The sequence below is a fragment of the Cephus cinctus genome, unplaced genomic scaffold, assembly GCF_000341935.2.
Source record: "Cephus cinctus unplaced genomic scaffold, Ccin1 Ccin1_scaffold0123, whole genome shotgun sequence".
NCBI classification, from domain to species: domain Eukaryota; kingdom Metazoa; phylum Arthropoda; class Insecta; order Hymenoptera; family Cephidae; genus Cephus; species Cephus cinctus.
This window is the reverse complement of record NW_014332857.1, coordinates 2,762,896-2,780,348: the sequence shown is the minus strand read 5'-3', so window position 1 is coordinate 2,780,348 and position 17,453 is coordinate 2,762,896. Positions and strand designations below refer to the sequence as shown.

General features: G+C 39.0%; 1 long non-coding RNA gene across 1 annotated transcript in view; it reads left to right on the top strand.

The window, feature by feature from the left end:
- The window catches only part of LOC107275163, a 16,328-nt gene extending 2,644 nt beyond the window's left edge, over positions 1-13,684 (top strand). Inside the window, exon 2 of the long non-coding RNA XR_001539635.2 lies at positions 12,434-13,684. This is a non-coding gene — a long non-coding RNA (uncharacterized LOC107275163). The remainder of the gene's footprint in view (positions 1-12,433) is intronic.
- The last annotated feature ends 3,769 nt before the right edge of the window (positions 13,685-17,453 follow it).

Here is a 17,453-nt window from a genome sequence, read left to right as displayed (position 1 = left end):
AATCGTGACTGCCAACGTGAAGGACAATGAGTAAAAAAAAATTTTTTTTACAATTTTTTTTTATCTCACCTCCGCTTCCGACCATTATAAAAAATGATTTTTCTCAACATTCGAGAATCACTGACAGCGACGGCGGACTCGTCGAGTGGGCCGAGAGTTTTTAATTTAAAAAATTTTTTTTTCTCACGACGAATACTCAAAGTACGTCTTAGGAAGATTATCATCCCTTAAAAGCCACTTAAGAAAATACATGTGATATCGATTTAGTCATTACAACACAAAGGTCTGTAGTTTCCATTACGGACACGACTGAAAGCCAAACACCCCTATAGGACACCCCGTAAACTTTATACACAGAAAAAAAAAGTAAAACCACGGTGACAACAAAGTCCGTACCCACGTGTACAAATACAGGGTGATACAAAAGAAAAATCCAAGATACACGTTCACCGACTCAGTACGTCATCCCTAATGAAAGCGAAATTCTTACATACACAGGTATACCTCTATATACACATAATGGACGCAAGATCGCCAATAACATTCATTGCATTCAAATGTCAACCGTAATCGTCTCTATCTCTTAAAGATAAGGGGCGCGCACACGAATTCTCATTCCGAGTATGGCAAGAGAAATAAAAAGACGAAAAAGGACGAGGAAGTTCAAAGCTGATATCCATCAAACCAGTTTTACGCAAAAGAAATTAAACCAGTTTTCAATCATTTCAATATATATGTATATACACGCCACGTATACACTGTATACACAGTCGCTATACTTGGTCCGTAGGCAATGACTTCGATTGAGTCATCGATACAGCAATGTAGAGTAAAGGAATTCATTTCGATTGTAAGTAGCAATGTAGCTTCATATATATATATATATATATATTCTAATGTATATAGATATACACGTACAAAAATGTATAGTAGAATGCTTAAGAAGAACTGTAAGTGGTAAGTACGAGATGCTGGAGGGCATGAGTGTGCGCAGGTGTATATACATATATATATATATATATATACATATGTAGAAGAAGGCATTACCGTGATCTCAGCATGAGAGTGTGCTTGGCTATCTCCGTATCAGCAATCTGTGACAAGTTGGCGTAATGAGGGCCTCCCTCTTTGTGGAGCAGATAGGTAGAAGCGGACCCAATTATCGGGCTCCGGTGCTTCTTCTCTTACCAAGGCTCACCGAAGTTCAACGTGGATACGCACAGCAGGGTTGACGTGCACTGCCGTGGAGAATCAAAACCGAAGAGACACGAACCGTCACGGAATTACCCGACGATCGGATTCCTTTAAGGAATCAAGTGTGATGTATATATATATATATATATATATATATACTTGGTATACCTTGAGATAAGTATACAAGTTAATGTGTATAGATACAAAATGGCCGCGAGAAACACCTGCAATTAAGATACGTCGATCAGGATAATATATACAGGGTGTACGTAATTTGTATGAAAGTTCGTTGAAACTAGGTTAGGTTAGGAAAATTTTAAAAAAATTATTATGATATTCTTGACGGTCACTTTAAAAAAAAAATTTTTTCTTGTGTTTTCGATCTATTAATTTTTCACGGAAATTTTAATCCGTCGATACTTACCTGATTGCGTTTTCAATTTCATACAGATTTTAATTTAGAATCTTGACTTCGGCTCCCGACTATATTCCTAACCTATAAGTTTGGTATCTGGAATGGCGGGAGATTCGAATATTCGAATGGGCCACTGAATCGAGGTAGTAGGCGGATGCTGGGCTTCTCTATATAGGATCGAGGCTGAGGTGCGCCGGGAGTGCAGAGTGGTCCAGGGATGAGAAAATCTCATGGTCCGATGTCCCGCATTGATGGATCACTCGGGCGATCGCGCGCTCCAACCAGGAGTGATTGAATATCTCGTGGTCCATCTCGACTCCAATGAAGATCGATTAGCGACCATTATGCCCGCTACAAATCGATATTCTGATTTGTACGCGATGGTCCCGGCACAATCGGAGATAATTAAATCAATCAAAGAGTCTTCGATGAGACGGCATATACTGTATACAATATCCACTTGCATACACTGTACATTATATTCATATATAGTTTGATACTCGACTCTGCCCGATACAGTCTGTGGATATTATTATTAATGAAAAATAAAATAAAATTACCTCAAACGGCGACTATCGCAAACCTAAATTTGTCCCGATCGTTCGGTCGCTTACATGAAAAGATTCCTTACTATGCATACGCCTATACGGACTACAGCCGCAATGGGAAGGGGTGTGGACGTAACAGCGTTGAGCGTGTCGATAATCTCAGTCAGACATCGCCAATCGTAAGGCCCAACCCTGTCCCTGTTTGGGGGTCAGTAACAGGGCCTTATATCCCCCCGTTCTTATCGAGGGACCCAATTATAATTCGTTCCTCTTTCACGGACCCATTTCAGCCGATCGTCCTGCCACGTATATACACTCCGGTCGATTCGATATACAGCTATCGCGAGATATAACGTGTAAGGATGAACGATATATATATATGTATATATATATCCATTTCGAAGAACGATCCGGTTGATCCTTTTTAATTGGGATTGACCTTTGCGACCGTTATCTTTATTCACACCGGAATTTCAAATGAGACATAGAATTTAAAAAAAGAGAATTCCACGTGCCAGCAGGAAAGATTAACTCGAGTTACGCGTAGGAAGGAAAGGTCTAATTAAAAAAAATGGATTTTCAAAAAAAAAATTTCTAATATGAAAATCATCCATAAAATTATTAAAATCAATATATATTATTAATCGTAGTACATATATAAACGGAGATCGCAAGGGCCGTTCCTACACGCACGTCTCCCTATGGCATAAACAACAACCGGTTGGGCCCGATCGTTTGACAGGAAGTGCAGGATGAAAAAAAAAGAAATGAAAAAAAAAAATAAAAGAAAGCCTCAAGCCGGTGGAAAAAAAAAAGTTGAGAAGCCGAGTGCGAGGATGGTGCTTTTAATTAGTCGGAGGTGTGAAGAAGTCGTGCGTGAGTGTTTTTCCGAGTGCGTGAACGTGCGTGCACTGGCACGCGTGTCAAAACTGGTATACGTACATTGTATATGGATCTGGAACACAGGCAGACGTAAATGCGTGAAGACGCACGTGATTCGTCCGATCCCTGAATACGCGTGCAGTTCGGGTCCAGCGTTGATCGTCTCTGGACTTCACTCTTCCACTTCTTCTCCTTCTTCGCAACTAAAACCGAACCGGTTCTTCTTCTTGTTGTATTGGAATTCCTACCATGTGCTCCCAGCGTATCCCTACGGACCAGGTCTTCTATATAGATATATGTACATACTGGTTTACAAAATTTAGACATCCCGCATATGCTAAGGCACGCATTACAAATTGCACTGTGTCAATTGAAAATAATGAAAAAGGTTCGATATGAAATAAATAAATTTTTAGTAAATTGGGTATGGCGGGAAATTTGAAAATTGTACTTTTCGTTTATTTACCAGCGATATCGTTTCTTATCGATTCTGGGGTGATTGGGGAAGGGGGGGGGGAGGAGAAAATTCCAAACGAATGATTACCACGTGCAAACTCATGCTCGTGGGTATATGGAGAAACTGTATTGGTCGAAAACGTCATTAGGTAGGTTTACGTAACGTTATAATCGATTCGCTATATAGTTATAGTATAGTATATAAACGTACCACGTGTGTGGAAACGTGTCGTACGTAGTGAAATTGGCTTAAGGGCTATTTGCATCAGTTCGCGATATGGATTGACGTTAATTAACAGGCCTCGTGTTATCTAGTATTCACGTGACAGTACCGTCTGTCGTTTAAATAAAAATAATAGCGCGTAATGACGCAATATATTTTTTTTTTCAACAGTGAAAATCGATTGTCAATAGTTATCAATAATTCAATGGATACCAGAGAGTCTGGGGTGGGGTGATTATTTTTTTTTAATTAGGTCTAAAAATTTTTTTTTTTGACAAGGTACTATTACAGCATAGTTCGTGTCGTTACGCGTGTATTCTATGCACGAGACACGAAGAGACGACTTGAATCGTTTAGGAGTTTCCGGTTTTGGACGAAGCCGCCACTACGCTTGGATCCTGACAATGACTTTGCCGTCGAATAAAAGACGCTATAGTATATAATTATTATGAGAAAAAAAAATTAAAAAAGGGTTGGGCAATTTTCGTTGGAAATTTTAATATTTAAAATAAATAGTTTGATAAATATTTTTGAAATTTTTATTTATGATAGTATTTTTTTTTGTTACGGTGTTAATCAAATAAGTCCTAAGATTGTGCAGACTGTGTATAACGTGGTAAAGTGTCTGTTAAGAGGATATCGTGGGTGGAGACGAAAAAATTATGAAACGTCAAACAGTTCCTTTGGCAGTAGCTGGTTTCTCTAGTTACGTTAACGCACCGGTAGACGGCGCCACTGTCAGGTCACGAAAAACAGTCATTTCTAACCACAAACAAGACGCGTTACGCCATTTGAATACGAAACTATTCCTCGAGTAATTCGGTAGCTCGCGTTCCTAAAGACACTATTATATGGAGGGTACGATTGGGTATGAAATGGAGGACGGCGTTGAGAAAGTCATAATTTTCTATAGAAATTTTAATAAAAAAGTCAAAAACAGCTGTTAATAACGGACGTACCTTTGGCCGTTTTGAAGTGACTCGAGGAACTTGGGAAGTGGAAGATATATCTTCTCTTTGAAGTCTGAGACATCCGGTAAGGAAGCCGGAATACATTTCCAACTACATGAGAGAAATTTTTGATATTATCTTGTATACTTAAAATATAAGGCTGATATTAATTTTCGTTAATTATTTTATCTTTTGTGTTTTAATATCTCATTGTATTTCGAGACAATGAAAATTCTATTTAACGTTTATATACAAATTTGATAATTCATTACGAAATTGATTTATATCGACGTGCAAGAAAAGCTACTGCGTGGGACTCGTGAGGTATTGAAAATTATATTTTGAAAATTCGGGTCTAAAATTATATTGAAATTTGAGCGTAATTAGGGCTTGGTAATTAGCATCGTCGATGGCCTGTAATTGCCTTGTTATCATTTGCAAATAGTGTCACGTTAAAATGTATAGACGTGAAAACATTTGTTTACCATATTGGCAAAATTCAATGAGCCTGTATTATATTATACAATATATTATTTTCTATTATATTATTTTCCATTATAAATATAGTCACCGATCCAATCACTGTAATAATTCACGTATAATATCAACCATTGAGCCTATGCTTATTTTTAATTTGTGTTCCTAAAACTATCAAATAAACACATAACGAAATCGTTAAAAATTTTACATAAATTCTCATCTCTATGTTTCATGTAACTCGTAGTAACACGTGTCCCGTGTTACTGTGCACGTACTATAGCTCGAAATGTCAAAATAGCGGTATTCGAATTTACATAGATAAGTCCTGAAGTTTAATGCCGACACGCCTTATCTCTACGTTACGATCCAACACGTTACATGTAGATAGGTCAATTTCGTGAGGATTTGTTGATAACGTGAAATTCCATCGAATTGTCATCGACTTTTCGAGTGAGATTAGAATTTTAATGGTCGACGTGTAACGGTGAGGATTTCGCCGATATAATTACGACTAATAGGACTTAGTAAATATAACAACAGAAACCTATGACTTGTCAACATGAAATTTGACGAAGAACGTGAAATTTTGCATATTGTCAAAATTTTATAAAAACATTTTTTTTATTCATACCAGCGAATAAATTTTTATTGAAAACTTTCTTATACCATATGTCGAAACGTATTCATCGATACGTCTTATCACATACGGAAATCAATGCCTGTCAGTACGTTACTTTCGTATCAGTGAGACATTTGTGATTCCTACACGTTACTCAACGATACTGATTTATACGTCAACGCCGGAAATGACGATTATGATTAATAGTTACTTGAATAACGTAGCGTCAAGAGCAGTAACCTGATTTCCGATAATGCCCGGGAAAGTTCAAATAGATAAAAGCCAAATGACATACAGCAATAAAAATTCCCAGGAAGATTGAATTTTGAAAAAAAAAAAAAAAAATCTGAAATAAAATAATGAATCTCGAAGATAGACGTAAATCCTTTATAAATAATAATAATAATGTCTCATTATCGCGATTCGATTTTTTCCCCCATATACATAGATATTAAATTTCCCTAGGACAAAATTCCCCAGGTTTCGAGGAATTTTCAAAAAAAAAAAAAAAAAAATCTGAAATAAAATAATGAATCTCGAAGATAGACGTAAATCCTTTATAAATAATAATAATAATGTCTCATTATCGCGATTCGATTTTTTCCCCCATATACATAGATATTAAATTTCCCTAGGACAAAATTCCCCAGGTTTCGAGGCTCATTATATTATCGCATTATCGAACGATCCAGTTTCCTCATTTCCCCCTCTCTCCCCGCCCCAACCTGACTTTCAACACAATTACTCGAATTGCGGTAGTTTCTCAATGCCCTAGGTGGTACGTAGGTACCCAAGGCAGTTTCCCCAAAGTAAACTTTACAAACCAAAGAGGAAGGGTTCGGTATGGATGGATGAAGTGCACCGGTGCACTGGTGCACTTCGTTGCACCGAGGTGAAACTCTTTGCTAGTAATCATAAGTCCAGGAAGTTTGGGACTGTGAGACCATGAAAATAGCAGACCCGGATTTCGGTAGCACACTAGAGTTTTGAAAAGCGTACATACATGGAATACAAAATTATAGGAAAATAAGAAAATGACCAGAGTACCGGCTCGTAAAATAAAATAATATAAAATTACGAAAAAATGTCCTAAAATTATTTTATCCACGCACGCTACTATATTATTTATATCCACGTAAATTATATACGATTATTACACCGTGTACAATTTGTATAACCAGCAAAGTTACCCCGAACTGACTATACCTATATTTAACTAAAATCGTGTACACTCGAAAAGAAAAATTTCTTTATTACTACTTTTTACTGTCTACTGTAAACAGGTCTTTCGCAACTATAGAAAGTCCCTAGTCGTGCCGAATATATAACTGATATGGAACAATGAACGGCGAACGGTTCTCCGTTCGACGGGTGAACGGAGAACGTAAGTAGAGTGGAGAACGTAAAGGGGGCCCTAAGATTCACGGATAAGACGGGCCCCGCCTGTCCTTCGGGCTGATATCGGTACCTCGCCCCGTAGCGACTGGTTAGACATTTGGGTCCCCGAGCACAGCCGATCGGGCCCAACATTGAAAGTGACTGTTCGAGAAAGAATGATTCAAAATGGCGATTTAACGCTGCAGATATAATTATGCGAATGACTGTACATTAATTAATATATTTTCAATGCTATAATTAATTATTATGTTGACACAGGCGATAATAATTTAAAAAATCTACGAACGATATACTAATGTATAGAAATGCATCATATAAATTCTAACGTACATATATGTATAATAAGAGCAACGTAAGACCACAATAAAAATGCACAAAATTTACCCGTTGCCAATTCTATACTTATACCGTATTAATATGCACTGCTGGGCCTTATGGTACAGCCTTAACTGATACTTGTAAGTACTTTCCTTAAGGCAGTACCAAACCCATTATTCCAAGACATTAAAATACAAAGAGACCCACGCAGCGACACGGGACACTCGATCCGCCCTTATAACTTTACCCCATACATATTAAACCGGGCCCCATGCCCTTTCGATAAGTCCCAAATAACAAACGGATAATAATAATAATACAAAAAATAGTTGGCAGTCCCAAAAAAATTTTTTTTTCAACAAAAATTATATTATATGTACCAGTAGGAAGTGTCGATGAATCAAAAAAAAATAATTCAAAAAAAAAGAAGCGAGTCAAAGAATGAGGAACCGAGCATCGAACTACGCTAATAAAGATTTCAAAGAGCATGCGATCATCAGGCAGGCCATCATTATCTCCAGTCTGCATCCTACTTCACGGTGGGGCCCAGAACTTGTCCCGTAGGCGCATAAGTGTACCGGCATGGGGCATCACGGCGGTTCAGAGGGGCCTTAGCCGGGAGGCGAGTCCCAAGAAAGAAGGGCCCACCATCGCGGGTCTTTGATTTACTGTAATTGCACGAGTGGGACTGGTGTGGTCAGGGGGGCAGCTGGAGGGGGCCCCCTATCAATATTTATATCGTTGGCGCTTCGTTAGGCCCGTTAACGGCATCGCTGTTCCATGTTGTCGAAAGCGCATCGGGCCCAAAAGCGGGTACGAAAGTGGCGATGATCTAAAAAGATTATTACTTTCACGTCTTACGATCCACTACAGTGCGCAGTCGTACTTGTTGAAATACGAGCATTCATCACGTGGATGCAGACACGTGCTACATTATATATATATATATATATTACACAATGCTTCGCGTACAGTCTACGCCAGTAATATTTTCTAATAGCGCTAACTACTAAATTTCGATAATTAATACACCACGTGATAATCCACTGTACCTTCATGATAACTCGTGTCGTCACTGTAACCCTACCTTATACACGTGTCACCGCATTCAGAGCACAGTGCATAAACGTCAGTTGCTTACGTGCATAATCTACAGGCTGGTATAATAACAGCACAGTATTACATAAACACCCGGTATTATATATGGTCTACTCCATATATAACAAAGTATTACACGTACCCAGTATTATTCCCAACCTCAATATCGTTACATGCAAATATACTCATCCGTTATAAATGGCCCGAGTGTAATAATTCAAAAAGTCCTAAAAATTATTATTTAGCCCAAAAAGTTTAATTTTAAAATTTAAAAACTTTTGTTTTTAGGAAAAAAATATACTTTCGCTCGATCAAGCACATATGTGGTAAATGATGAATAAATGTATGCGAGGTGGCACATATGCTGCGTGCAGACCTTGACCGTGGCCTCCGGTGAACAAGTGTATCTTTTACTCTCACTCGATCTCAGACTCCACTGACTGCTTATACAGGACGAGAGAACGTATACGGGGTACGGTCGTCAAGCCTATATGAATTAGTATAGTGTATTGGACTATAGCATATACCTAGAAGCGTTACAAAACACATTGTACGGTAACTGTACTATTTTCTATATATAGATATATATGTATATCAATGATACTACAATTTTAGATACGCACTTTTTGCCAAGGATTCAACTATTGTACAGTCCTTCGGTGCTGTATTATACTGTGCATTGTAAGAGACTAAACTATAGTATGACGAATCGAACCTTCTCATCGAGCATTGTGGGTGGGCAGAGCAGACTGAGATATCTTTTGTCTAATTGCCACGCGTGTTGTCCAGCAAATTTTTCATCGAGGAAGATTCAAAATCGTAATCGCTATAGTAGGAATTGAACAATTTTTTTTTTCAATAAAATTTAATTTTTTTTAAATACACATTTTTTTAACTTTTTCGAAAAAATTTATAATACCCGTCAAGTATTGCTCAGGTGCATTGTCGCTATCTTGATGACTGTAATTTGTTAAGATAACAATAGCAGCTTGGGAATATTTTTTTTTCCTTTACGTAACTCATGCACATGACCCTCTGCGTGATCCGTTCGTACAATAAGAACTGCAATTACAATGCACACTCGACTATCAAGCACTTCCGGTCCCGTCGACTCTCGTGATGAAACTCGTCAGAGGAAAAATTCTCAGTCTGTGACGTATACAACGCGTTTCCGTTTTTACCTTCTTACACTAATTTTTAGTATTCGGTATGCTATGCTTAAATAACACAAATATATATACCATTTAGCCGGACACATTACATTAACAATATCCGGGGCTAACTGTAAACAAAAAATCACGTGTTGGTACTAAAAAGTTTTTTTATCATCTACAGGTATAAAATTTTATTAAAAAAAAAGAAGAAAATTAAAAAAGGAAAACCCCTCTAATTTTAACTCAGCTACGTATCCCTAATAATTATTATATATCGTACCTGCTGCCTTAACCATTCGAATTGGCGATTGGGCATAGGGAGGCCTTCGAAGAAAAAGAAAGATAAAAGAAAATAATAACGAACGAACGTGGCGAATGATTATCGGCTCGTAAAACGTATAATGCACCGAGTTGCATTGCGGAATAAGTACGTGCTCCGGTCCCTTAGCCAAGGTGCGTGTTACTCGGCCGGGAATATAGCCAGGTAGGCCGAAAGGTGCAACAAGTTGCGCCATATTGAAACGGGAGGTTTCTTGATGGGAAAAAAAAGGTTAAAATATTAATAGATTTGCGGGTAGGGTGAAGAGGGACAGGGGGTGTGACAGTGGGAAAAAAATGCAAAATGGAAAAGGGGTCAAAGAAAAAGAATACGAAATATTTCGTTGAAGCCGGCAGCCGGTTGCACACTAAGAAAATCGGCTTCAACACTTGGCTGTTATTACGCTATACGCAAGTCGCCCGTAACTCGCTGGCAACGTTACGGCACTCGAAAATTAACCTGAAACTTCTTGCACACCACTATTACCAACCCAACAACGTTTTCCGAACGATACCCGACTGCATCAGGATATAGCCGCTAGGACGGTTTACGAAACCTAAATTGATGCGCGTATGAAGTTAATGTACCGAGAAATTTATGAACTGATTTATTATAAATAGACAGTAATACACGTCAATCCTAATAACCCTAAAGAACAAAAAGGCAATACAAAATTTTCAAAAATTTATTTTCAAATTAAAAATCAAATTCCTACATTTAACCTAAAAATCATAGCCTGGTATACGGATCATCGATAAAAATCGAAAAAAAAAAAATTTTCAAAAAATTCATAGGGGTGTGATATCTCGACACTGTACGCTGTCGAAGTTCACGCAATCGCCGTGGGATTTAATGGCGCTGTACACCTAATCCAAATTAAGGGCCCACCCCAAAGCACAGGGGCCTTACGATTAATCGTCCTTCCACTCCCCGTGAAATCCTTTTCTGGTTCCCCTCTGTCCGCTTCTACCCCCCCCCTCCACCCCCTCTCCACCTCATTACAGCACTCTCTTCAAAGAAAAATACCTGCTATTAACTTTGCGCACCGATCCGAATGACTTGCGGCGATTAATTCGTATCTCGCCCTAACGAAATGAGCCAGACGTATAGCATTCGCTGTTAAGGGTGGTTTAGGGTTCTATGGGTTTAGCTATACGGTGATCCCAATGGGGGTTTACATAGGTGCGGTATCCATCTCTACCCGGGACTATGGGGTTTACAGAGAGGAGGTATGCCCGTAATTAACGTTACGGCCAATCGTTGATAAAGAGTGACAAGGATATTTATCCTTACTGACAAAATTCTTAATCATTCGAATCATCGGGTTGGAGAATTTTTGAAATTTCTCTAAAGCAAGAATAACGCGTATGGATCGATTATGTATATTGCACAAAGACGAGGTATAGTCTATAGAGACATTTAGCTGCATTGTAAATGAATCTTTACCTTGTGGGTACTACTGGCTATTATAGACACTGCGGAATGATACTATAGGTATAAGTTGATAAGCTTAATCATTCGAATCATCGGGTCGGACAATTTTCGAAATTTCTCTGAAGCAAGAATAACGCGTATGGATCGATTATGTATATTGCACAAAGACGAGGTATAGTCTATAGAGACATTTAGCTGCATTGTAAATGAATCTTTACCTTGTGGGTACTACTGGCTATTATAGACACTGCGGAATGATACTATAGGTATAAGTTGATAAGCTTAATCATTCGAATCATCGGGTCGGACAATTTTCGAAATTTCTCTAAAGCAAGAATAACGCGTATGGATCGATTATGTATATTGCACAAAGACGAGGTATAGTCTATAGAGACATTTAGCTGCATTGTAAATGAATCTTTACCTTGTGGGTACTACTGGCTGTTATAGACACTGCGCAATGATACTAGGCATAAGTCGATAAGCTGTTATCAATGAAAGACTATACTTTGAATCCCGGACATAATAACACTAATTACGATAATACCATACCTATGGTACTATAAAACCGTGATGACGTAACGGTCGAAGATTTTTTAATTTCTACGGAAACTTTATAGTCTGGTAATAAGTATCGCCAAGTATATCTATATCTATAAAACGCATACAGGGTATATAAGAAATAGTAAATTTTGAAAAAAAAAAAAATTCAAATTGTACACGGGGAGCGATTAAAAAATTTTTGGTATACATAAAAATGTATATCGACGAAATGTTAAAACATGTAAGTTCGTTAACGTACCGATGAGTTATCAAAGTCACCGTGGTCTCTGGTTATAAAAAATATTCATACATTGTATAACCAAACGGGAAGCTAATAATTATTATTTATTAATATTCATAGATGTACCGTGCCGATATGTTAATCTGTGATTTATATTACAGGGAGGGAGGAGCGTAACCCATCGCTGGACCCGAAGATGAAAGTGGAGGCTGGAGGGATTCTCTCCAAAGGGATTCTCCTGTGGGTTGGTACTGTGGGCGGCCTTAGATGATGATTTCATTTAAATATTTTATAAGGATCGACAATGCCCGTGCGCATCCATTCCACAGCTGCCCACTGCACCTACAGTTACGATTAACCCTTTTCAATATTATTCACATGAAAAGGATATGGCAGACTATCCCATACGGATACGTCACGTATGCGTAAATACGTTCAACCATATCCTATACGGTATCTGGTATATATATATATATAACGATAGACATGGAGCAGTAGCAGCAGAGGAAATGTCTGTAAAATAGGATTATCAGCTTGATAGGTGTTAGAGCATAAAATATCCCACGTGTGGATTTAGCCAGGGCGCCGATTATAAATTCGAGGATAAGTAAGCCTAAAACCCCGTGAATGATTTTACGCCCCCGACTAGATCGAGCGTTCGTAAATCTGAAAAGTTTTATACGTATAAATTCTGTAGGTTAAGCAGTGAGAGGTTATTAAGGTAAGAATCGTTTTTCTTATAGCTTGCGGCGTTAGGGATTGAATGTTATAGGGATATATAGGGAATTTTTTTTTCTAGTGACATATTTTAACTTTGTGAAATCGAGAGATGGTGGTATGCATGGAATCGAAAAATATATTTTTTTTTTTTGAAATTGTAGGGTTGGCTATTGTATATGGGGTAAAAGTTTTAGTTATTATGGATATACCGTGAGAACCGCGGAGGTACGGTTTAATTAGCGGGAATCTTCTGATTAATTGATTCGTTAAGATAGAACGTGACGTAATCGATTGATACGCCGGTTCAGTTCTGTGCTGCAAGCCTTCAAACGGCAGCCCTCGGATTCTTCGGTCTCTCAATCTTTAAAATTCTTAAGAGACTCTTTCCATTCATTTTCTTCCTCTCTCTACTTCTTCATTTCATTCTGTCAAACCGAGTAAACAAGTTTTTCTCTTCTGGAAGGCATATAAGATCTTTTGAGCGTAGATAAAGGAAATTCGTAAAAGAATGGAGGGCGCTTCTTACTTTTCCATGGACATTGTCGCGCCTCTCGATCTTATTGAAAATTCGATTTTTCATCGATCGTGAAAAACTGAAGTTAACCGGAAGTCAGATTTTTTTTTAAACATACAAGGATAACCAAGCCGTATGCATATAGTGGAAATTGTAAAATAAAAAAAATTTATAAATACGCCATTTTGAATTTTCATTATCGATACCTTTATCTACGTTTTCGAAAAAAGGAAGTCGTTACTGTAATTTTATTTTTTTTTACTTCCGTCCGAAAATCAATAAACAGTCCTATGTCCATATCTCATATATAAGATCGACTAAAAAAAAGGATCGTTGAATTGACAAAAAAAAATACTCATAAGTGCATATGAAACAAAGCAGACTGCACCTGCACCCTCAACAGGAAACGCATCAACGAGCATTCCGAGTACCTCTGGTATTTCTTTTTTTTTCATACCAAAAACCAATGCAGTCACCCGGATGAATGCACTCCTTGTTGCACTCCTCATCGAATGGATGACTCGGTTTGGTTGCTTCCCTTAGACACGATACCAGCCTTAGAATTGTTTTAGGGTAACACGAACGTTTCGAGCCGCACGAACGTACCTCAGCATTCCAGTAGCGCATCCTGACCGAAGATCCAGCCGAGTAAACATTCCTTTTATTTTCTCATAGAAAAAAAAAAAGAAGAAGAATGAAAAAAGAAAAGATACAAATAAAAGAAAAGGATATCTCGCTCTTCGCCTACCTAGACAAACTGGAATAAATTCACAGGGCGAGAAGAACTGGAATAAATTTAAAGCAAACACTCAGCAGCCACGCGTCGTACATACGAAAAATTTCAAATAAGCTACAACAAAATTCCAATATGGCCGACGGATTGCATTCACCGTGAATATTGAAGTTAAAAAAGAAATATCAAAATTGGAAAAAAAAATAACGACGCCTAAGTAATATACCGAGTCAACTTTCATCAGGGGTACCAATCCACTGTGACCTGCGTACAGTTGGTGAATTTCGAAAGTCATTAAAAGTCAATAATAAAGTGGGTCGAGCGAATAACGCATTACGGTTACCGTTCTACGTACCAACGTAACAGACCGAAATTTTCCCCACTTCCCGTTCGTCTTCCCTTTCTTCTTTTATCACACTCGCATATCCTCGACGTCACTGATACTAACCCTTCCACCCCCCCCCCTGTCCCCTACTCACCCCATAGGTCACACTTTCAAGTGGGTGGGGGGGTCGACTCCGGAAGGAAACATTACTTTTCTGCCACTCTCAACCACCCCCCCTCTCCAACCCCTCTTACGACTACCGACGCCCGGCGTCGACTACTCTTGACTCGCTCGCCACTCCAAGTGAATACCTAATACTTTTCTACCGTACATTTATCTAGCCCATTTCCACCCTCTAAATGTTACACTCTGTATACAAAGTACATATACGTGGTATCCGCGAGGAATAGAGACCCAGCAAAGAGAACTGGCAACAAGTGTTATTTTGAGAAATTTTTAAAATAGTAAAACAGTCGTATACCAGTTAAGGAAAGTCATTGTTGCTCAGGACCGTACCTAGGGAGAGCGAGCAGGAAGGGCTTGGTTGTATGAAAAGCATCGGCAAAGGATTGGCAGTGGGTGGAGTATGTACAGTGGCGCCGCCACGCGGCAGAAACAAACTTCAGTACGTCAATGAGTGGCGCTTAGTAGACGCTTAAGGACTGATAATTACCACGTTCCCACCAAGATTAACGTCGCCCGCGAACAGGTTGGGTAACCGTACGAAACTAGCTCTAACGACAAAAGCTCAAAAGGTATATATGTATACCCGCCTTTCTGCCTTTAATTTTCTCGGACCCGAAGCTGCTCACGATATGTAAACAGGCTGAGACAATAATCATGGGAAACCTATACAGCGTGAACGTTATTTAAAGTCTGTTAAATTTTCTTACGAAACAAAGAACGCTCCGTAGCTCGTTATCTTTTTCACACCACGTCCAACCAGTCACTCTTCCTCGTACCTTAATTAAATTTAACTATCGATACCTGAAAAAAAAAATGCTCAAATTCTGTACATGTGTTTATTTCCCACGTTAATTTTTTTTCCCATTTTTATTTTTGATCAATTACATTTTTTCAAAATTTAATCAGACCCGATCCTCTCGAATATCATGATCATTCATCCCCGTCACGTTTACTTCACACTTGCCTGGGACACGTGTCGGGATTCGAGATGGTGATTAATATTTATTTTTCAAAAAGGTATTATCTCCCTCTCGCTTTCTCACTCGACACGAGCCTGGACCACAATTTTGAGAACGTAACCGAAATCACGTGACGCCTTTCCATGCGTCTCCTTATCGCAGCTGTAATTTTTCAAAGGTTTCAATAACACGAAAAGGGGGCCCTTTGTCAAATGAGTCCCATTAACTCAAAATCCGGTATTAATGAAACCGATGGGTTCGTGAACCGATAAAAAAAACACAGTGACTGGTAAAGTAACGGGGATTGTTAACAGGGTAGAATAAAGGCATAAAAAGAAAAGGTGATACGTCGTACGGAAATTGTATATAGGGTGGTCGACTAAAAAGAATCCTTATCGTGTCACCTTTAAAGAGATACCGCAATGTGCTTTCTATCTGACTCATAATTCCTCGAGTCATTTCATGTCGCGTTCACTCTGTATACAACCTAACCTAACCCAACCCAACCGCTAACGTATACCTAGGAACCCGCAAAGAGAAGGACGGTCTGCCCTGTTTAAGGGTGACTCGCAAGAGAGCGCCGTACGTTTCGATAGTCCCCAAACGAATCGGTATCTCGAAAACAGCCGAGAACGACCGAGTGAGTCGAGCAGCGACATTAATTATACTGATAAGGAATGGCCGTGCGTTGTCCGTCGTCCATGGGGAATAGACAATGCCGGTCAGAGGTCACCGAAGTGGCTAGGGGAAAAAAAAGGTAGAACAAACTTTTTATAAAAAAAAAAAAAATTTCAAGTAAACCTTTGTCAATTCATCCCCATGATATTTTGCAGTGTATTATATTTAATTATGCTGACAAATAATTTGTTAAAATTTTTTTTCATTTCACATATTTTAGGAAAAAAAAATTATATTTTCAGTATTTCGATACCAATTTGACGCTTGACACCTGCCACTGGTTACCTACGGGCGTAACAGTGGACGTGGGTTCCATACCACCTACCTACTAACTCTTGTATGATCCGAAAGGGCGATACCGGTATCGCACGAGGTGGTCGTACAGTTTTGCGGTATATTCTGTATATATACGACATGATTTTAATCTTGGCGGCAGCTGGTGGTCGAGGGGAAATGCATCTGCGAGATTTCGTGTTGAGCGACCTGAGCTTCTTTCTGAACTAAACCACACGGAACATCAGGTCTGCGTGCGACGGGCTAGACGGGACCTCAAGATAGTACCGGAGGATATTCATTCCTTTATACCGTCGCACGGTGGAATCGGTCGCCTTGGCTGTCTATCCAGGCGAGCTACCGCTTGATTCAAAAGCTGATAACCCCGTAGGTAGATCGCCATAAGAGTATGGCAAGCGATCGCTATCACGAGGACAGCTGCCGAGGGGTCCCTGCAATATTTTGACAGCAATGGAAACCCGCCCTTAGACATTTACTTAGCCGGACTACAACTTTTGAAATTCGTGGGACAGCCGAATACCAGCGACAGTACCAGTGGATGGATTCTAGCGGTCAGGAGGGACGAGTGTAACGTTATTAAATTTTGGTAAATAAAAAAAATAATGTAAATAAGACAGAATGGGGGAAAATTGGCTTTTCGATTTTTTTACCTTACCACCCTGCCCCCTGACACGCACCAGAGAATAAGGAACAAAGGGGGGTGGTTTGTGGTTTCCATGAAGATGATCGAGCACGAAGTCACTGGGGTCGGTGGGTGGATTAGGGGGAGGGT